This window comes from Choloepus didactylus, chromosome 9 (genome assembly GCF_015220235.1).
Source record: "Choloepus didactylus isolate mChoDid1 chromosome 9, mChoDid1.pri, whole genome shotgun sequence".
NCBI classification, from domain to species: Eukaryota; Metazoa; Chordata; class Mammalia; order Pilosa; family Megalonychidae; genus Choloepus; species Choloepus didactylus.
The window spans coordinates 12,156,584-12,178,816 of record NC_051315.1 but is presented as its reverse complement, the minus strand read 5'-3'; the positions used below and the strand labels follow the sequence as shown (position 1 = coordinate 12,178,816).

General features: G+C 44.4%; 1 pseudogene; it reads right to left on the bottom strand.

Moving 5' to 3' along the window:
- Window positions 1-12,520, bottom strand: part of LOC119544584 — a 62,447-nt pseudogene extending 49,927 nt beyond the window's left edge.
- Window positions 12,521-22,233: the final 9,713 nt, after the last annotated feature.

Genomic DNA, 22,233 nt, shown 5'->3' with positions numbered 1-22,233 from the left:
GTGTATTAAGACTTGAACATGTCTTTTGTGGGGGGACATGATTAAATCTCCAACATAAATTAAAATAAGAACTAAAAGAGAATCATTCAAGACTCCTTGCTTACCCTAGTACGAGTCTTATCTTTGACTGTGTCTGGGTCATTGAAATGATGAAGTGGCTTTAGCCTTTAAAATATTGCTGCTGTAACAGAAATTTTTCTTACAGGAGCCACAATATTCTAAAGCTCCCTGCAGACATGATTTACCACCAAAACTAAACTGCTTCCTATTCAACTTAAACTGTGCTTTTCCAAACCGTGCCTTCTAATCGAAGCTTGACTATTCAAGATTGGATTCCAAAGCCCTTACTGCCTGCAAAGCTGTTTTCCATCCATCCAAATAGGAATTTGTTCTACTTGCTGTCAGTGTCACTGGAGTGACAGCTCTCCTTGTCACTAATGAGTTTCCGCCCAGTGACTGCTCTGTGGAAACTTCCTTTATTACTCTCCCCTCTTCCTTGGACTGGAAGATGTAGAGGAAAGAAAATTGATATTAGATTCAACACCCTTTGGTTGTATTGACCTTGGGCAAGTCACTTAACCTCCTCTACGAAATAGGGAAATGATATCTACTGGTTTAGTTTCCTTAGCTGCTCAAGCAAGTACCATGCAGTGGGTTGGCTTAAACAATGGGAACTTATTAGCACCTGGATTTGGGGCTGGAAAACTCCAAATAGAGACCTCATCAAGGCAATGCTTTCTTTCTGAAGACTGGCGTTCTGGGGCTGGCTGCCAGTGATCCCTGGTTCTTGGATTTTCTGTCACATGGCAGTGCACATGGCGGCCTCTCCTGGCCTCTTCCTTCTCTTCTCTTCGAGGTTCCGTTGACCTTCTCTTTCCTGCTTCCTGTGGCTCTCTGTCTGTCTGAATTTCATTCTGCTTATAAAGGACTCCAACAATAGGATTCAGACCCATCCTGACTGAGGCGAGCCACACTGTAACTGAAGTCACCTTATCAAAAGTTCCTGTTTACAATGGGTTCACACCCACAGGTGTTTTCCCAAGGCACATTGCCCCAAATCACCTTGTCATAGGATAGTGTCAAATAAAGCAAGAGCTATGCACAAGTATAGTATTATTGTTTGTTGCTGACTCAAAATTGTGGGCAAAATGGTGAAGAAGATGAAGGATGGCTTTGGTCCATTGTCCTGTCAATGCCCTTCTCTTCCAGTGGCTGGTGTCACCATCCCACTGCCATCACTAGGGATCTTCCTGCTCTACCTTATTCCCTAGGCTCTCCTTTCATGTTGTAGAAATGATCTGAGTCACAAAATTCAAACCAGGGTACTAATAACATAAAACTTTTACATGTTAAGAGTCTCAGAGGTGTTTGCTTTATGCTAAAAGAACATCAAGAAGCCTTATGCTAAAAGAACGTTATCCTCAGTTTGGAATGTACAAAGTGAAAAGTGTGAGGAAAAAAGAGTGAAAGCATGGGAGCTGGCTCTTTTGGGTCACAGGAGACGTATTTCTTTGTGTGTCTTGAATCACACCACTTGGGCATTGTCTAGTCTGCACACACAAATGGCTGGGCCTGCAAAAAACGCCCAAAGGAACTAAGTAAAAATGGAACAAAACGAGATGGAGAATTTCCAAAATTGTTCTAAGATCCCTAGCCTTATTTCTTCAGAGTCTATGCTGATTTATTTAATCTTTGAGTACTTAATTTAACTAGATACCAGTAGTAGACATTTGCTGCTCTATTGTCTAGACACAGAATCTTCCTATTTTGGGGCACTACTGACCCCTACTAAAGAAGTGATGGGCAGCCTCCTGGTCCCCAATACCAGCCTCTTGGTATTCATGTCCTTGTATAGCCCCCTTCCCTTGAGTGTAGCTGGAATTTAGTGACATGGTTCTAATGAATAGAGTATAGCAGAAATTATGGATGTCACTTTTGAGATTAGGTTATACAAATACTGTGGCTTCTATCTTGGGGGACCTCTCTCTTTCTCTCTCTGACATGTTTCACTCTGGGAAAAAACTCTAGAAAAAAAGCTGCCATGTTGTGAGCTGTCCCATGGAGAGGCCCATGTAGCGAGGGACTGAGGCCTGCCAATAATCATATGAGTGAGCCTGGAAGTAGAGCCACACCTCATCCCAGTTGAACCTTCAGATGAAACTGCAGCCCTGACAAATAGTTGACTAGGGACCTTGAGCCAGAGGCACCCATCTAAGCCATGCATAGATTCTTAACCCATAGAAACTGTAGATAATAAATGCTTGTTTTTAATCCTCTTTTTTGGGGTAATTTGTTATGCAGCAATAGGTAACTGATGCAAAAGAGACCAGTTGTCCCCACTTCCAGCTCTCTGGAAGCCAAGGCTCAGGCTTGTGACTCAAGATCATCTCTGCCTGAGATGGTTCTGCCCAGGACTTTGAATCTCGAGGGAGGGGAGCAGAGGTACAGGGGACTGCCAGAGATCTTTTGTGGTTGCGATGGTAGAATTGAGAGACCATCATCATGGAGGTGAGCATTCCAGGTAGAGCAGAGTACCAAGGGCACATGCCATGAAAATATGACTCAGGGCTATTTGGAAGGGAATTTTGGAGTCCTGGTTTCCCAAACATAGACCAGGTGAGGGGAGGCATGAAATCCAAGTGGGCCTGTCTCCTTGGCTTCACAGACTCCTCAGCCCAAGGGAAGGGATATGTCGAGAGCTGAGCTGAGCTGAGGGAGTGGAGCTGCCAGGTGTTAGAGAACGGGCCAAAATGAAAGCAACAGTTAAGCCTTTAATCATTTATTGCAATAATACAATAATACAAGCAAGAAACTAACCTGGAAAAAGTGATGGTTTCTCAATTCTTCCGTTTTTCTTCATGGAATAGGGCTGAGCGAGGGTCAGATGGATCAGGCAGACGTTGGGAAGTGTCTCACTCCTGAGGGAGTCCTGAACAAAAGGCTTTTACCAATTCATGGATCTGAGGAAGATGGCAGGGGGAAGAGGAGGTGCTAGGGGTAGAAAAGCACCGAGTACTGAGTCAGAGTGGAGGAAAGTGTCTTCAAGGTTGGCCCGCCCATAAGGAGGTCTCCAAATGGAGATGACTGGGCTAGGAATGCAGATATGAAAAAGAGCATGACTGGCTAGGGGATGGCAGGGGGCTGAGTCCTTGACTGCAACTTCTTGCACAGACTACAGTGCACTGTGCTTGCACCGGATCTGACGTGGAGGGCAGCTTTCTTCAGTGAGCCTGCCAGGTAAAGCCTTTCTAATCGCATATGGTTGAGCACGAAAGATCATACATAGGTTTTTGGCCAGGAGCTAGACTCCTCAGTGTATAGTCAGAGAAGGGTCAGGATCAGGCCCTTTATAGTACAGAGTCCAGCACAGGGGCCCTGGTTGCCTGGGTCTAAGGGTAGTATTGAGTGGGCCCCTCAAGAAGGCCTGGTTGTTACTCTTCATTAAGGCATTAAGAAATACACTGGTGAGGGGGAGTACCAGCTTCATTGAAAAGGACTGTAGTGAGGCTCCTGTATGTACTGCTGGGAGACACTGTCATTGAATGGGTTCCCTGACTTCAGTGGGAGCAAGAGAATTTTGGAATGGCAAAGGCCAAAGAGCTACCTGAACTAAGAGAATGAAAATGGTTACCATAATATGACTAGTGCATAGCCAGAGCAGTGATCAGAATGTTCCAAACTATGTGGATCTTTGGGGGCTAACTGTAGAACTGAAACAGATAGGCAGCCCACTAAGATTCTCCTTGATCTATAAAACAAAACAAAAATTCCCTAAAGACCTGGTGATCAAGTGTAGACCCTTTCTCAAAACTTTTGCAAAGAGGCTGTATCTATTTGCTAAAGAAACTATGCACTGGGGACAGGGAAAAACTCAGTCCATTTCAGAAATATTGAACACTAGGTCTGAGATGACTCATTTCTGACTGTTTTAATTTCCTAGATGCTAAAGCAAATATACAGAGGATTGGCTTAACAATAGGATTTATTAGCCCATGGTTTCAGAAGCTAGAAGGCTTGCTTTCTTCTGCTATTGTAGTGTGTTCTGGCTGGCTGGCGATCTTTGGGGTTCCTTGGCTTTTTGGTCACATGGCAATGCATATGGTGGTGTCTTCTCTTTTCTCTTCCGGGTTCTGTTGACTTCCCCATGGCGTCTCTCTCCAACTGCTTTTGCCATGCCTATAGAAGACCCCAGTAATCTGAATTAAAGTCCAATCTGATTCAGTTGGGCCACATCTTAACATATTGAAGAGATCCTATTTACGAGTCCACACCTGCAGGAATGTGGGCAAGACCAAGAATGTGTCCCTACAGGGTCCACAGTTCAATCCAGCACATTGACTATGGTAGTTACTTTATAATTTAGTCCTTAGGGTGCAGAATATCAAGACAGGGTGACCACAGAACTAAAAGCAGAGTGCATGTGATTCAGAAATCCCAGATTCTGAACTAGAGTAGCCGATGTACTATGTGTGCTTTACCTTGACAAGGGTTGAGGATATTTGAAAGGAGAGTTGTGTCAGAAATATTTTTAGGAAATGTAAATTTGGGAATAACAGTGAGGAAACATTGGGGAGCCAAAGGGGTTGACTGTCACAGACACATAATTTTTGTCTGAGTAGTCTCTGAAAACCTACTACTGCAGAAAATGAAGGGGGACAGTTATCACTTCATTCACTTCTTTTATTCAGGAGATTAGAGAATTAGCAACAGAGACATGCAAAACCCTTAACTGGGAAAACAAGCAAGTTAATTCATTTATACAAGTCATCCTAGGAAGGTTTTAGAAAGGTACTGTCAGTGGGATAGATAATTGGGCTGGTCTAGATCTGGACCAACTCCCAACCAACTCTCAACTCTGATGTAGGAGGTTTTTGTTTAAGATGGCTTCTTCTTTTCATGTTCCTGCCCATCTGCCAAAAATTTATAGAGAAGGGATTCGGAGGGAGTCTTGATTGCATACCCAATGCCAATCCAAAAGATGGATTGGCAGATTAACTAAGAAGGTGAATAATTTGAATATTATTTCATGTACTTATTCAACAAACATTTACTGATACATACCAAGTTCTTTGACTAGTACCTGTACCATGGGACAGAGTAGGGGCAGGGGAGTAAAAGGCTAAAGGATAACATATGCCATCCATGACCTTTACCACCGGGTCCAAATCTAAATTTGGAGGTTCAAAAACAGCTGAAATGAGTGCATTAAATATACATGGATTTAAGGCAGTTTTTTTTGGAGTTGTATGTCCAAGTGTTCAGGGCAGGTTAGGGGTAAAGAATTGCATCTTATTTGGAATGGTTTTTCAGGGCCAGTGAAAGCCAAATCAAAACCAAAATGAAAACTTACAACAACCCATCCCCTTCAACCAAAGACAGAAAAGTTTCTTCTGACAAAGCAACTCCTCTTTAGAATGCTGGATTCCTGTTCCTTCTGCTTGCCAAACGACCTCGTGTGACCTGATGGGGGTCGCTAGGGTCTGGGAATTCCAGACCACAGAAGGAGTAACTCATGTGCACTTTTCACTCTCCCTCCTTTCCTGCAAAGTATGCACTGATCTCATTCATTGCCCTCATTCTCCACAGCAGGATCTGCTGCAGCGCAGCCCCGGGCCTGCCCTCCACCCATGCATTCCCTCTGTATCAGTCCAGGTAAGCAAGACTGACTGCTGCAACAAACCACCCCAAACCTCTTGAGTCAGGCAGTTCTTTCCCAGGGCGTTCTGGTTTGCTAATGCTGCCGTTATGCAAAATACCAGAAATGGATTGGCTTTTATAAAGGGGGTTTATTTGGTTACAAAGTTACAGTCTTAAGGCCATAAAGTGTTCAAGGTAAGTGTCCTTCACTGAAGGATGGCCAATGGCTTCCGGAAAACCTCTGTTAGCTTGGAAGGCTCATGGCTGGCGTCCATTTGCTCCCAGGTTACGTTTCAAATGGCATTGTCCAAAATGTTGCTCTTGGGGTGTTTTGTCCTCTCTTAGCTGCAGCTCCTCTTCAAAATGTCACTCTTGGTTTCTCTGAGGTCCTTCTGTTTGTGAGTTCTTATATAGGGCTCTAGTAAACTAGTCAAAGCCCATGCCAAATGGATGGGGCCACACCCCCATGGAAATTATCCAATCAGAATTATCACCTACAGTTGGGTGGGTCGCATCCCCATATAAATAACCTAATCCAAAGGTTCCAACCTAATCAACACTAATACATCTGCCCCCACAAGATTGCATTAAAGATAATAGCATTTTGGGGGACATAATATATTCAAACTGGTACACAGTGGGTGACAGGGTTCCAAGCTGTTCCATTATACGTCTCTGACATCTTGTGCTCCAGCAAAGTCAACCTGGTGCCCCCAGCTGGCACATGTGGGGAGGGGTGTGGAGAATCCAGAATCCAATATTTGGCCATGCCCCAATGGCACACCATTGGCAAGACTAGTCATAGTGCCACCAAAATGCAAGGGGAGCTAGGGATAGAGTCCCTGGCAGGCTCCCCAGAAACAATTTGGCACTATAGAGGAGGAGCATAGGACTTTATGTGTTTATTTATTTTTTATTGAAATATGTTCACATACCATACAATCATCCAAAGTATAAAACAATTGTTCACAGTATCATCACATAGTTGTGCATTCATCACCGCATCAATTTTTGAACATTTTCATTACTCCAAAAAACAAAAATGAGACTAAAAATAAAAGTAAAAATAACACCCAAAACATCCCATACCCCTCCTCCCCCATATTATTCATTTACTTTTTTACCCATCCTCCTACTCATTTGTTCTTACACTGGGCAAAGGGAGTGTGAGCCACAAGGCTTTTGCAATCACATGGTCACACTATATAAGCTATACAGTTATACGCTTGCCTTCAAGAATCAAGGATACTCGATTGCAGTTCAACAGTTTCAGATATTTCCTTCTAACTATTCTGATAAACTAAAAACTAAAAAGGGATATCTATATAACTCATAAGAGTTACTTCCAGAATGGCCTCTCAACTCCATTTGAAATATTATTTTGTTTCATTTCTCTTCCCCCTTTTGGTCCAGAAGGCTTCCTCAATTCCATGATGCAGGATCCAGGCTCATCCCCGGGAGTCACATCCCACGTTGCCAGGGAGAGGAGCATAGGATTTTGTTGGTCAGTGGCCATCTCTGCCACTCCACCTAATACCAAAACCCTTCTCCCCAACCAGTTTTTGACTCACTGCCACAGAGTAAGAGACTGGATAAACCAAGTCACCCTCTGCTATTAATAGCTGATGTCATTTTATTCCATCATCACTTCCAGGATGTTGCCTAAAGAGGACACAAAGCAAAGACTTTCTAATGGCAGAGCAGGTGTTTTGGAATGGAGGGGAGGATTCTTGCTATCTTCAGGTAATTTACAGGGGACCACCTCTTCCACCTCTGCGTTAGACAGATTCAGCTTCAAGTCTCGAAGGCTGGCCACATAAGAGAGGGGACAGAATAAGTGCCCTTAATTGATTTTCAATGAAATTCCAGCCCAGCTTCATCAGCCTAGGAGCAAAGCTGGCACGTGCCTGGTGAACAGCTCGACTGGGGCTAATGCCCGGCTCTGGGTTAGTGGGATGGAGATTGATCGGCGCCTCATCCATTTTCCACTCACTTGGGCCAGACGTGCATCTCCTGCTGGGCAGTAAAAATGTCAATAGCCGCTCTCTTTTTACTCTTTTTTTTCCCCCAAGCTGGAGACAGGCTTCCATTAAATCCTTAACCTGTGCTTTTTGGAGTAAATCAAATTTACAGCCACTGGAGGGGGACAGGATTTCAGCCATATTCACCTTGCCTTCAGTGACAACTCTCAGTATTTTATGCCTTTCATCCCAGTTTCCAGGCAAGGCCTGTGGCAGATCCTTGACTGAACTTCGGACCAGGCAAATCTCCCTTACTTTGTGAGTGGGACCCATGGGATAGGGAGGAAATGCCATTGTGGTGAGGATGGCTGAGCTTGGAGGGAGAAGGGTGGCACCCCGAGACAAGGCAGGTGACAACTGGGAGAGGCTGGAACCCCTGCCTCTTGAACCAGTGAATTTAAAAACAGACATGTCTAAATTTCCATCATCCTCTAAGGAACAGAGCCAATAGACTAATTTATACTAGGCATGAGAGACTAATAATAGCTGGCATTTATTGAGCTATCACTGTGCTAATCAACTTCCATATCAACTCATCTGGTACTTTCAGCAGGCCTGGGAGGAAAGCACAATGATTATCTTCATTGTACAGACAAGGAAATGGATTCGAGAAAAGGATAAGTAACTTTCCCAAGGTCACACAACCAGCAAATGGCAGAGCCTGCATTTGAATCTGCAAAACTGGTGCCAGGGACCATTCTCTTAGCTACTGCCTCACATGGTGTAATAGCAAGAGCCCAACATATCACTGCTCACATAAATGGTTACAGATTAAAAGAGACAAGAGTTAGGCCGAAAGCCAGGATGGTGGCCCTGTGATAGGGAGGTGAGGAAGATGCTCTTAGCTGGAAAGTCTTTACAAAGCTGCCTTTCAGATCACACCAAGCTTTTGGGGCAGTTTCTTCTCTGCTGATAAGCTCAGTCCTTGGTCACATCCAGGGGGAAGTATGTTACTCCCATTCATCAGCTATGAGCTGTTCATGGACAAAATGAACTAAGGTAGGAGTTCCATCCTAATTACTCTTATTCACTGAATTCACATTTTCATTTCTTTTGAAAATCAAGCATCAAGAGAGGTTCTTCAGTCTGTGCTTAGATGGGACATACTTCTGATTGGAAGTTATATTTTTCTTGGACCACTGGGGTGGCATTAGGACGTTATTTTGGCACAGGTGGCCCTTCCTCGAAGAACTTTTACAGCCCTTGCTTGGGCAGAGACCCCAGGGGGTGCAGAGCCCAAGGGGAGCTGAGGGGCGATGGAGCTGAGGGCAATGTAGCTGAGAGGTGATAGAGCTGAGGTCTGATGGAACTGAGAGGTATTGGAGCTGAGGGAAATGGAGCTGGGGGCAATAAAGTTGAAGGTAGTGGAGCTGAGGGTGATGGAGTGAAGGTCAATGGAGCTGAGGAGTGATGGAGGTGAGAGGTGATGGTCCAAGCTTCTTCCCAACCTCCCTCCCTTCCATGCACCTCAGCCCCATGAAGCCTCCCAGGAAGATTCTCTACCAGTAACAATTAGGAAACAATGGAAGATGTTCCCTGCTAAGTATCCTGCGGACATTAACTCCATTGCCCTTTTACCTTGTAGGGAATGACAGTGGCACCCAGAGGAGAAGGGTTGCAGCAGGCTTCCATCTGATGGTCAGAGGAATCCCCAGATGGGCTGGGCTGAGGTTCTGGAGAGGGTGGGGACTGTGGAACGTGGTCTGTAGTCGCAGGCCAGGGCTGGTGAGGTGTGGGCATTGGGGGTAGGAACTTCAGGAGTTGACTAACCCTGGTCTACTTCTACCACTAGGCCTCTTCCCCCATCTCACAGCCTTGGGCCGAGGTGAGAAGCCAGCCCTGGAACACGTGGGCCAGGAGTCAGGCCAAGCTCTGCCTTTGACCTTGCACAAGTACCTGCTGCCAAGTGGTGCTCTGCTTGTCCAGCTGTGCACCTTGGCCTGAGTCTGGGTCTGTAGCCTGGAAGGAGCACCATTTTCTAACTGTCAGAAAGGTACTGCCTGCTCCCTACGCCATGTTCACTCAGGACTATACTGATTCCGAGCAGGGGCCTTTTGCTAATTCCCACAAAGGCTCCGCACAGGCTAGCTAATATTCCTGCCTTTGGCCATTCTGGACCTGGGTAAGTTTGGAAGGGGATCGGAGGAAGTGGTTGAGGGCAAGTCAGAGGAGTTTCTTTGGATCCTCTAGACGGAGGGGCCATTCCTGAGCAGTGAAGATATGCATGGAAACAAGGGGATGTCTGCAACTGGTTTCTTAGTGTCAGTCTTGTGTGTTTGACCCCAAGTAGACTGCAATCTTATGAAGGAATTTTTTCAACCCCTTAATTACTTCTTTGTTCCCCCCAGCCTTCTCCATACCTGCAAACATAGGGCTTTTTGCACTTTCAGCACTAAATAACTGCATGTGAACAACCCCGGATGGAGCTTTCTGGTGCACGTAGGCAGAAGGAAGGAACATTGCCAAAGTCAACACATACTTTCTTAAAATTTAGATAGGAGAGGGCTGTGCTGAATGGAGTGCCCTGATCAGCTCGCTCTTCGAAGAAAGAGATGGAATTTTCAGAAGGCAAATGTACTCCAATTACAGTCAATTCACACTCCAATTTCACTTCGTTAAATAACATTATTTATTCAGTAACCTTCGGAATCCGCGTGCTTCATTTTTAATGGGTCCAATTATATTCTTTATGGCATGTCTGTGAAACATGCCATTTTCAGCATTAGAACATTTGTTTGACATGATCTCAGATATTATATTACTCCATAGGGTAATGTGCCTTAATAGCCCCAAACTCCAGTAACAAAAAGGATTTGTAGAGCAAAACGCTTTCATCCATCAGCATCACTTTCTAGAAATGCTGCCCGCAAGAGGTACTGAAGATGGCAGACCTTTTATTTATTCAAAGACTTTTTTAAAAAAGAAAATACCTTGTTTTTCCTGATGGTAAATATAATACCTGCTCACTAAAAAGTTGCACACAGTGAAGAGGGGTGTAAAAATAGTGAAGTCACCCATAATTTCACCACCCAGAGAGTGCCTCAAAACATTTTGCTGTGTTACTATTTGATTTACTTCCTAAGCTTATGCACGTGTATGTGTGGGCCCTCTTCACTTTTTTCCATGAGGGAAGATTTTGAAGTTTTACTAAATATGTTGCAACCTGTTTCCCTCCTCACATTTAAAAGAAACATTAATTATGAAAGTTTCCAAACATATACTAAAATGGACTGAACAATATATTGAATCTCCATTTGTGGCCAATTGTTTCATCTGTACCTCAACTACACCCACACAGATTATCCTTGCAACCATATCATTTAATCAGTAAATATTTCAGTATGAACCTATGAAAGATAAAGACCCTTAAACAACTTTATCATGCCTAAATAATTAACAGCAATATCTTCTCCTCAAATATCCAATTACTGTTAAAATTTTTTCTAAAATTTTTTTTTCAGTTTGTATCAGGATCAAATAAGGCAAACTTGCAATTGGTTCATTTGGTTGATATGTCCCTTAAATCTTTTTAATCCATAGGTTCCTCCTCTAATATTTTCCCCCAATAGCGGATTTGGTCTTCTGCTCTGTGAAGTTTCTCAGTCTGATTTTGCTCATTCCTTCCCTGTGGTGCTGTTTATAATGTTCCCCTGCCCAGTGTAGTCCCTGTCAATTGCTAGTAAGATCTAAAAGCTTGATCAGATTCAGGCTTTAGTCTTAGTAGTCAAGACGACGTCATCAGCGGTGTTGTGTACATCCCATAGGAGTCACAGAACGTCTAGCATCTCTTTTTGTGATGTTTCCTAGATCTATGACCTAGAGCTGTTAATTCACTAATTATCACCACTAAAATGGTGATATTCTCTTTTCTAACTCAATCATATCTTTCTTTCTTTGCCACCTAGAAGACTTCTGTAAAGATAAATTTCCCCTCGCCAACTATTTGGCTAGGCAGAGCTATAATTTGCATAGGAAGAGAAGGATAAATGCTTGATTCTTTCCCCTTGGGTTCCAGTTTTCAAAATAAGGTGTTATTTTCCCATAACTCCCCAAAGGTCAACAATAAAGTTTCTTTCCTTTTGTGTTTTCAGTATCCTTATGAACTCAAAGATTTGACCATGTTTGCTGTATTTCAAAGTACCTTGTTTTTGAAAATAATGTACCATAAAGCATCTTTCTATGTCAATAGAATTCTTTTTTGTGGGAAGGATAGGAGGCTTTTATTCTTTTGGCAGACCCTCTCTGTCATTATAGATATTGCTGCACTGCTGATAAAAAATATATGCTTCTCTGTAAAGCATTAAAGAAATAATTCCATGGCTCAAGTATCTCCACATACATTGTTGTCTATTCCCTAAACTTTCCATGTGTTGTTTCTTGGTTATTTTCCAGATCAGTGCTGTTCTCTGTTTGTGAGTCTCTGTGGTGCAAGCTTTTTTGTAGGGTCGGATTTCTTCAGAGCCAAATCCTGGGATCCATACGTTCCACTGGCACTCTAGATGCAGTTGGATATCTTTCGCCTCCAGGATGCTGGACTTGCAATCCCAAGCAAACTGGTAGGCTGTTGTTACCACACTTTGGATAAAATCATCAGCAATCTGCAGCAGCATAGCTGTCTCCTCCACATCTGCATCCAACTGTTCATGAGGATCTAGTTCTCTTACTAAGTCCTACAATTTCTTCTTGGTCAATACCTGATTACTTTCAGGGCTGAGATGACCTTCTATTCTTTGGGTGCTCGGTATCATTACTACTGTAGTGCTATTGGCCATGGAGCCTTGTGGAGGAGTGCTGGCTGGTCCTGGATTTATAGATGAGAAATCGGAAAGGTTGATTAAGGCTGAGGGGTCAGACTTGTTCATAATCTGCTAAGCTTTGGATTTCAGCTCATAGAGCCCATCAAGATCCTGTTTCCTTTTGGAAAGGTGAGGACCAAGGCCAATCAAATGCAGCAGCATCTATCTCCCCATGATATATGGAGACTGACCCAGTGAAGTGTTCGTCTCAGCAGCTGGTCCCCTATGCCAATACAATTCTAAATGATCACTTTTAATGGCTGCATAATTTCCCCTTGTATGAATATATTAGAATCTTTTTAACCATTTCTTATTGTTGGACATTTATATTCTACCCATTTTGATTTAGTATTTCCACTCCTGTTCAGTCTCGCTTTCCCAAATACCGTTTTTTTTCTGAAAAAAAAAAAAAAGGGTAGCTACTTTCCCTAATAGTATTTGAAGAGATGAAATCAGTAGATTAATTTTTAATGATGACTATGACAGGAAGAGAGTCTGGTTATTTGAGTAGCTTTTTTATTGAAGCTTGAGAGATATTTTCTGGTCTACTTATTTAAAATATTCATACCATTGGTGAGGGAAAAAATATCCTATTTTTCTTGAGAGTTAAAAAATCCCTCATCAAGGACAAAAGAAAAAAAATAGGACCATTAACTAAGCAAACATGGTACTTAAAAGTCAAACAAAGTATCTTTTGTTATTTCCATATTTACTTGAATGTTCCCATTTATTTTTTTATAAATGTGTCAGCTTTGAAAGATACAGTTGTTTTCTTTGCTAATTCATCCTAATGGTAGGAACCGTTGGATGCATGGTGAAATTTTGTAAATCGATGACCAGGTGAGGGCCCGCTATGATTGAGGTGATCTTTCACCCTGATGTGCCTGTGACAGTTCCAGTTTATGCCTGTTCTGAAGTAATTATTAATTATCTCCTCATCTGCATTAAAACATCCTGGTTTGGACAATAAATTGTATGATTGCTCTAGATATTCAGGTTTTTGTTCTTCTACTGACTTGGATTACCTCGTAGTACCTCAGTTAAACTTTCTCAGCAATGAGAGAGGGACATTAGAAAAGAGCCTTCTGCCCATCCCATCCAGACCTTCCCTCTCCCACACAATTACATGGCTATATTTAGTTTCCCCTTTTATCGCTCAGTTTTCATTTAAGCAGATTCCTGTTGTCTCCCTTCCACACATACCGTTTTTTGTAAAAATTATAGCACCATTAAAGGGGCCCAAAGTGCTCAGAGCAGGGAGAAAACTGCTGTGCAACAGAGATCTGAGTAGGATGCAGTCCAGGTGAGGAAACTGAGGCCAAAGGGGGCATTGCCTGGGCCAAGGCAGCCCAGCTACTTAATGGCAGAGCAGGACAAAGACCAGGGTCTCTGGATTTTTCTGCCAACTGATTGCAGCTAATCAGTCCTTTTAATAACTCCCAGAGCCTTTGTGAATTTGATATTTTGAGGAAAGTAGGACATGATCTCCCTTCCCTTGCTTGGCCATCATCAGGCAGTGAATCACAGTGAATACAAGTCTCAGCACCAGTTCTGCTTTATATACTACATTTATTACCAAGCCACATTTATTTGAAGCAGGCAAGGAAGAGTTCTGTGACTTCTTACTCTAAGCTCAGGTCAAGCCCACACCCAGTTCTCAGGCTCTTTGAAAGGTCCATTTGGAGGCAGACATGGGTATTCTCATGGTAGCATCAGACAATGTTCCAGTCCGGTGATGTGACAGAATCTTAGGCTGGGGGTAGGAGAAGAACACACTCTAGTCCTGGAACATGGTTCTGTAGGTGAAGCTGTTGGGTTTGTCAGATGGTTTCTTCTACCTCCTTTGCACGAGAGCAGTTGTATCTGTCAGTCTTTCTAGCCAACCACATTCCTTGTGCACCACTCATTTAACCAATAAAAATGTATTTCTAACATTGTGGAAAGAATGAATAACAGCAGGCCTGCAATCTACTCCTTTTCTTTGGGCAGGGGATCTGGGATTCCTCCGGGAAAGGAACAGGGAAGGTAATCTGGTCATGTCTTTTGTAAGCATGCTAATAACAGAGCTCCTGCAAAGCAACCAATGATATTTTACTACTAAGAGAGCCCTTATCTATGGGATGCTTTTTAGCAGGGTGTACCTGGTCTGTGTAGGGTTGCTTTTGGAAGAGAAACTTGGAATCTATGGATTTATGTGCATGGCTTTCCAGAAAGTGTTATGTAGGCTATGAAACTATCTGATACAAAAGTGTACATGTTTCATAACCTAAACAGCTTCCTTCTGTGTAAGTGATGCAGTCACAACATTACTTAGAGACCTCGAAGTGCAACCTAACGTATCAAGAAAGGACTTGGGGTGCTATGCTGGGGGCTTCAGCCCCTCTCTGCTTTGCCCATGCTTTGCAGTTACTTGTACCCTTGAAATTACTGGCAAGTCTTGATACCGGGTGAAATCTCTGATTCTTAGGTGTCTCATTTGACAAGTTGATATTTTGCATTATCTCTCATCCCTTGTTTAACTAATGCATCCTCTAGTGCAGATATAGACAAAAATATCTGAAAGGCAAGATCTCTGAAGTGTGAATTTATGATTAGATGATTCAAATATTATTCAACCAGCCCTGGGTGTAGGTTAATGTTGACTTGCACACATTTATGTCATATTTTTCATAGGGGGGGCTACAAAAAATCACTCATTTGTACTGAGATATTTTAAAGCATCTTATAGACAAGATAAATTACTAAAGCAGATTTATCTCTCCTATGATCACTAGTGATGGTTACTAACAATAACAGCAGCAGTAGCTGTAACTACCAAATGTTTTGTGCTTATGTGCTAAGCAATTTACATATATTATTTCTTTTTCAATGAACTCGTAAGGCATCTGTTCCCATTTTACAGATGAGGAAACTAAGTTTCCAAGGCTGAAATAACTTGCACAATGTCATACCAGTATGTGGCCCCAAGTCTGTTGTAGCCAAAGCTTTGGCTCGCTGACACAACACTGACCTGCTCACAATGTTGACACAAAAGACTAGGATGGATGGGAACTTGGGTTTTCAGTAGTCCTAGTACCACGGAGGCTTTAGGTAAGTGATCTCTGCACTTCTTTGTTCAGTTTACCTTTCCTCCAGGTGGCCTCAGATAGTCATGGCCTGGCCTGCCAAGCCCAGTGGGACCATGGACTTCCCTACATGGAAATTTTCATTCAGAACTTTGAAGGTTGTAACAAGTTGTTAGCTAATAAAGTCTGAGTAGCTGTAATCACAGGTACTCATGATCCAAAAAAGTTCTCCTTCCTAACACCATTGTCCTCGACAGCATCCTTTCCTGTGCATGGATCATAACTGGGCATGTGAGAAATCGATGTGGTGATGCTGATGAAGCAGCCCAGGGCCTGCCTGGGGAATGTGCCATTACAGTGAATCTGGGGGATTCTCTTTGGATGTTGGGTTTGTGACCCCACGTGCAGCTCCGCATCTTCATTACTGGACAGTTCCCACCCCTTCCCAGTGCTCTGTGCTCAGAATACAGCCTGGCCTGTGCCTGGCATTCAGTAAATATTTGTTGAGTGACCCAGCTCCCCAAATAGGCCTTTTGGACATCAGAACGTTCCCCTTCTGCCCAGTGAAGTCCTTGGGGACTGGACTTTGTTCCAGCCTTTTCACGTGTGTGTGCACCTTGTCATCCTTCCCAGATCGTCGACATCTCCGGTGCAGGCCGTCTCCAGTGTTTCCCCAGCACTTGTCCCAGTTTGAGCCCTTGGCGTTGGGAGTGCCCTGGCTGAAGGATGTGTGGACCTCTGCACGGATCTAAGTGGCCAGCAGAGTCAGCCGTAGCTGCCACTCTCCCAGCTGTCCCAAATAGCTTCTCTGAAAGAAGCCCTACTTGGGGGGGGGGACGGGTGACCCTGCTTCTCAGAGCAGCTCCTCTTCCTTGTCTCTGTCCCCCTCCGCTTCTTTAATTTATAGCCTGTGCCATGGAGACAGAGGGTGGGGAAGTAAAACCATTGATAAATGTGCCTTGCTTCCTTGAGGTGTCAGGGAATATAATAGGCATGGCTTCCTCTTTGGTCCATGGTCCATGGTAACGCGTTGCAAGCAGCCTGTCATTTCACACGGTGACCTTCGTGACTCGAGACAAGCCAGGAAGAGAGGATGTTTTGTGCTTGGTTTTAAAGCCGTGAAGGGTAGAGGCTTGGGAGGGGTCGGTGAGAGGCTCTTTGCCCATCTGTGCTTCTCTCGCTGCCAGTCATCTCAAAGAACCTGCTCTTTTCTGAGCAATGTGCCCCGCTGGGACCTCGAAGGTCTGGATGACTTGCTTTCGGACCCCAGACCCGTGTCGTCACCTGCTCTCATTTGGACCGATGATAAAACGGCCACACGAATCTTTCTCTAAATGTGGACACTTTTGAGAGTGAAACAGTGTGTTAATCACATTGGATAACAAGTGAGACCCGGGCCGCCCGGGGTCCCCTGGGATGTATGGATGGGCACCCTAGTTGGTGATTTCTCACACTCAGTACAGCAGAGGAAGCTTCACGTTGTCTTCCCACTTCCAGAGTTTTCCCTTAGCCCACAGGGGGAGAAAGAAAATCTTTCCTATGGGTCACCTGGTGACTTTAATTGTCCTTTTAGCAGACATCTAAATGGCAAACAAGACAGTGGTGGTCCTAATTGGTGTGTGTGTGTGTGTGTGTGTGATGTCTGATGTATATGCAATACCATGAGTGTGTTAGGAGCTTTGACAAACACAAGTACAACTGGAGACGAAGTTGGGGCAGCTACCTGGGGACAGTGAGGGACGCCTCCTCGCCCCAGGAGGATGGAGGGCCTCGGTGGCAGCTTTCCCGCAATGGGGGATGCAGCAGCAGCAGCAAATGTGTTTCCTTCCTAAGGAACTCAAGACACGTAGGAAACAATATTGGCTGATTCAGACTGTTTAGAACTAAGGGCCCTATTTGCGGTATGTCCTGTGAGTGCACCGGGGCATCAGGGGAGGGGATGGGCCATGAAAGTTCAGGAAGGCCTCAGGAGGACAGTAGCAGCCAAGCTTTGCTGAAAGCCTTGGGCTTCAATTCTGGCCCTCACACTTGTCTCCTAATACAACAGTGGCCAGGGCCTCGGCTTCCCTGACAGCAGTGGTACCCTGTGGAGTGCCTGCTACAAGGGGGCCTCATTGGGCCCTTTGCACACACTGTTAACCCTCTCAGCACCCCTGCAAATACATTCCTTTAGCTCCATTTGTGATCGAGGCTCAGAGAGAGTTAGTGACCTGCCAGTGAGCATACTGAGAGCAACAAATAGGGTTTATATCGGAACCTAAGTCTATGTAAAACCTCAGCTCATACTTACTCCAAGGGTCCAATGGTTCTCAAAGCAATCAGGGGATCAGCATCACCTCCTGGGAGCTTGTTAGAAACGCAACGCTTTTCTCACTGCAGACTGACTGAGTCAGAAAGCCTGGGGTGGGCTCAGCAACCTGTTTAAAAGACACCCCCCCACCCCAGGAGAATCTGATGTACTCTAGAGTTTGAGAATCATTGCAGTACAGCAATGGCCTCAGTTTCTCTACTGTAAAATGGGGGTGATAATTTTACCTTTAATGTTGCGGTGAAGATAAAATTTGGAGAATGTACGGAAAATTCCAGCCCAGCCTGTGGCTTGCAGGAGGAAGGAAAGCAGAAGTTTCCTTCCTGCCCCACCCCTTGAGAACATAGAAGTGCCATATTATTATTATTTTTTAGCTAGAACAGTTATATGGAATATAGTCAATGGGAGATGGAAAGAGTGAGGAGAACCGACTTTTGAAGGATTGGTGGCATCTGTGTGAAGTGAGGGTGTGCATTTGGGATGTGGGGCAACACAGAGCCACCAGTTGTTACTAGCAGGGCTGGGGTGATGGTGTGTGTGGGGGGGTCGCCCTCCCATTGTCTTTCTTGTCTGTTGGCGATTATAAGGACCACTATTATTGGCAAGACCCCTGCTCAGCACAGTGAACCTGGAATTCGCCACAATCAGCTATGAACAGTTCCTTATAATTGGCTCATAAGAATGACAAGGTGTAGAAAGCCACAGTTAACACATTTTCAGTTCCCACGTGCCATTAGCAGGAGCTCATTAGAAGGATGAACGAAAGGAAAGTGTAAATAAAGAATCCCGCTCTCTGTGATTACAACTGAATGTCTAACTGCCTCTCTCTAGGGTTCAGCTAAAAAAAGATCTTCCTGGGCTCGGAGCCTCCAAACCTCTCCTTCTCTGCACCCCGATATATGTGATCTCTTAGGGTCTTGTCTCCATTGAACCTGCAGACAGGTTGAGGACGCACTTTTCAGAAAGGCTGGGATGAACTTACCACTTTCAGGTATTAGGGGCTCATGTTCCCACCGAGCACAGCCCGGGCAGTGCTGCAGACCCCATTCCAGGGCCACCTCTTGGTAGCACTACTGGAGCCTGATGTGATTTGCTGAATGACTCAGGCAAGTGACATGGTCTGGATTTCTCTTGGATTTTTCTCCCTGTTGTAAAATAAAAGATAAGTGTAACAGATAGCCATGATTAAAAAAAGATCGTGCTTCACTTACAATCGACAGCATCTGTTGAACAAGAACTCCATGAGAAGTGGGAAGGGGGGGGGGGCTCTGTCTTTTGATGCTGGGGCATTCTACTCTTATTTTAGCAGTTTTCTAAGGGGTGTTATTACCAAGGCCAGCCTTATCCATAAGCAACTCGGTAATTTAGTTGCATTACGGGATTTAAGATGCTAAGACAGGCATCTCTGTTATAAACAAAACAAAGCAATACAAAAACAACAAAAACTCAAACCCAAACCTCATGAAGGACTCATTGTAGATGCCTGAAGCCCCACCATTTTTGCATTCTAGCAAAGGGTAGATGCAGACTCATTAAATTCGTCCTAGTCATCTATATGTCTGCTTTACTTTTATTACCTGATCAGTAGCCCCAGGGGGGTGGACACTGGGTAGTTTAGGTTGAAGTTGCTGAGGTGAGACTGGGCCTGAGTTCCCAGGGAGCTGCTGGGGGGCTGTAGACCCCCTTTGCTGGGCTAGTATTTTCCTAGGAACTGGCATGAATGAGCCTCCAAGGGCAGTGCGTGAGGATGGGACTGGTGGAGCCAGGTCAGAAACGTAGGGGTGCAAATCCCTGCGGTTTCCAGACAATAGTCGCTGATAAATCGCTTCTCAAAGTTTTTCTCTTCATATCTTCCTTCCTGCCCCCGGTGGTGTAGTCTATGGAACCCTAAGACTCCAGAGATAGAAATGCCTTGCTGCCTCTTGAGGGGAAAATGGGAATTTTAAGGAACTCATCAAAGACTGTAGTGTTTATTTGTGGGCTCCGTGCTTCCTGTAGGCACTCTGCTGGGGGCTGGGGGATTCCAAGAGTAAGCAGTTCTGCTCTCAGGAGCACACAGTCTAAGGCCATGTCGTTTCTCAACCTTTTCTTCATTATTGCTTCTGCTAAGGAGACTTTTTAGTTTTTTTTCCTCCTAATTGCCACACCACACCATGAAAGTTTAATACCACAGATACAGCATGTATGTCTTAGGTCTATATGTGTATTTGTGCTCTATATGTAAACAGAGCCAGGTCTTTGCACTATGTGTGCTGGTTTGGATATATTATGTCCCCCCAAAAGCCATTAGATTGAAAAACGATATAGAGGAGGACAAAGATTCACAGAAGGTGTTAGAAAATAATAAGAGATCTCCCTTATAGCATGTGCCCTCCATTATGGGCACTGCTCCAAGTATTTTACATGTATTATTTAATCCTCAAAACAATTCTATGAGGGTGCTTAGTAGATGGGGAAACTGAGGCAAAGAGAAGTTAAGGAACTTGTCCATAGAGGTGGCCACATGCGGTATTTTCAATCATAGAAGTCCAGGATTTTGGGTAATCCTCCTTGTTTGGCAACCACACCCAAGTCTTTCAGACAATTGGGTGTCTGTTTCCTTTTTAAATACTTTCTGGGAGGCAGATCCCTAGATTCCAGCTCCCTGCTTCCCCAGAGCAGGCCATACTGACTTGATGATGTGGTTGAAACCAGTGGAGGTTGGGGGCATTGGCTGTTCCTCTACCATAGCTCTGAGGATGAAAACTGCTTGCTTGGAAGGGAGAGTTCTGTGCAGTTGCTTGAGTCAAATTCTAGCCTCTACGTCATGCATTCTGGAAGGAAAACCTCAATAGCTGAAAGCAGCAGAGGTCTGATAAAAACCTCTTTTGAAAATAGAAAGAGAAGAAGCCATAGATGGTAGAACATTAGAGTCCATTAGCCTCTTCTCTGCCACTCCTCCTCAAAATTGTTTTTGCTGCCAGCAGGTAGAGTCTGCACCGGTGGCTGAAGCCAGCCCCGAGGCCAGCATTTCACCTCTCTAGGTTCCCTAGTGGGTTCTCTGCCTTTGGCTGCATTCTGGGGGACACAGCCTGAAACTTAGCTCTTCAAGAATGGACATTTCTGAAGGAGTCTTCTGTCCCTTGGCATTGCAGAACTGTCCCTTTCTTAGTTTGCCAAGCTGCTATGACAAATTCCACATGATGGGTTGGCTTAAACAATGGGGATTTACTGTTTCATGACTTTGAAGGCTAGAAGGCTGGCTTCCCCCTGGGGTTGTAGCCTTCTGGTGCTGGCTTGCCACAGTCCTTGGGGTTCCTTGGCTTGCATCTCTGCCTCACGTCACTTGCTGGTGTCCTTTGCTTTCCCTTCCAGGTTCCTTTCCTGCTTCTGGCTCCTCCTTGAGTCTTCACCTTTGTAAGGCTTCCGGGAATCTGGATTATGACCAACTCTCATTCAGTAGGGCCATATCTCAACTATAAAGAACATCTTCAAGAGGTCCTCCTTACAGTGAGTTCATACCCACAGGGATGCGGATTAAGATAACGAACATGTGTTTGTCGGGGGGCCATAATTCAATCTACCACAAGCCCTAAGATCTAAGAGGTTTGGTTTTAAAAAAACATATATTGAATTCCTCTCTTGTGTAACTGTTAACTGTACTGTACTGTTAACTGTAGGGACAGAAGACCCCAGTCCTTGCTCATCAGGTGCTTTCAGTCTGGTGGATGAGTTGGACAAGTGGACAGGTGATTACAATAGCTTTTGTTAAATGCCATGTCAGAAACATACTCTCAGGGTTCTTGGAGCACCGGGGGATCACCCACTCTGGCTTGGGGTGGTGAGTGTATGTGTACACACATATATGCATGCATGTGTGTGTGTACATGCAAACACACACATACACACACACACACACACACACACACACACAGCACCCCTAAGGGGTCTTTGTAGGCTATAAAGAGGCCTGTGCCAGGTGCCAACCAGAGACCCTAACCCCTGTAATTATGAACTTTAGTCTAGACTCTGCTCAAGGATAAATCTTTTTACTTTAATAAGATTCACTGATTTACTAAAGATTTCCTAATTTGTATTTTATAAGCCCCGAACAAGAAGACTGGATGTGAGCCTTCCCCCTGCGAACTGAAACCAGTTTAACCCTGTTAAATAGTACAGGGGACAAAGATCCTTACCCACCCTTGTGCTAAACAATCCTGGAAGTTTATAAGAAGCAATCCTGGAACCAGACAAAAAGTAACTTAGCTGCTTCCTCAAGGAAGATAAGACTGTGAGCCGACAAGATTAATAGCTTTCTCAGTGCTTGATTCAAGACCTGCATCTTGCTATTCCCACCCGACTAGAGCTATTGTGTCACCACTCTCACTTCTCCATCTCATCATACCCACTTAAAATTGCCCAGCCTA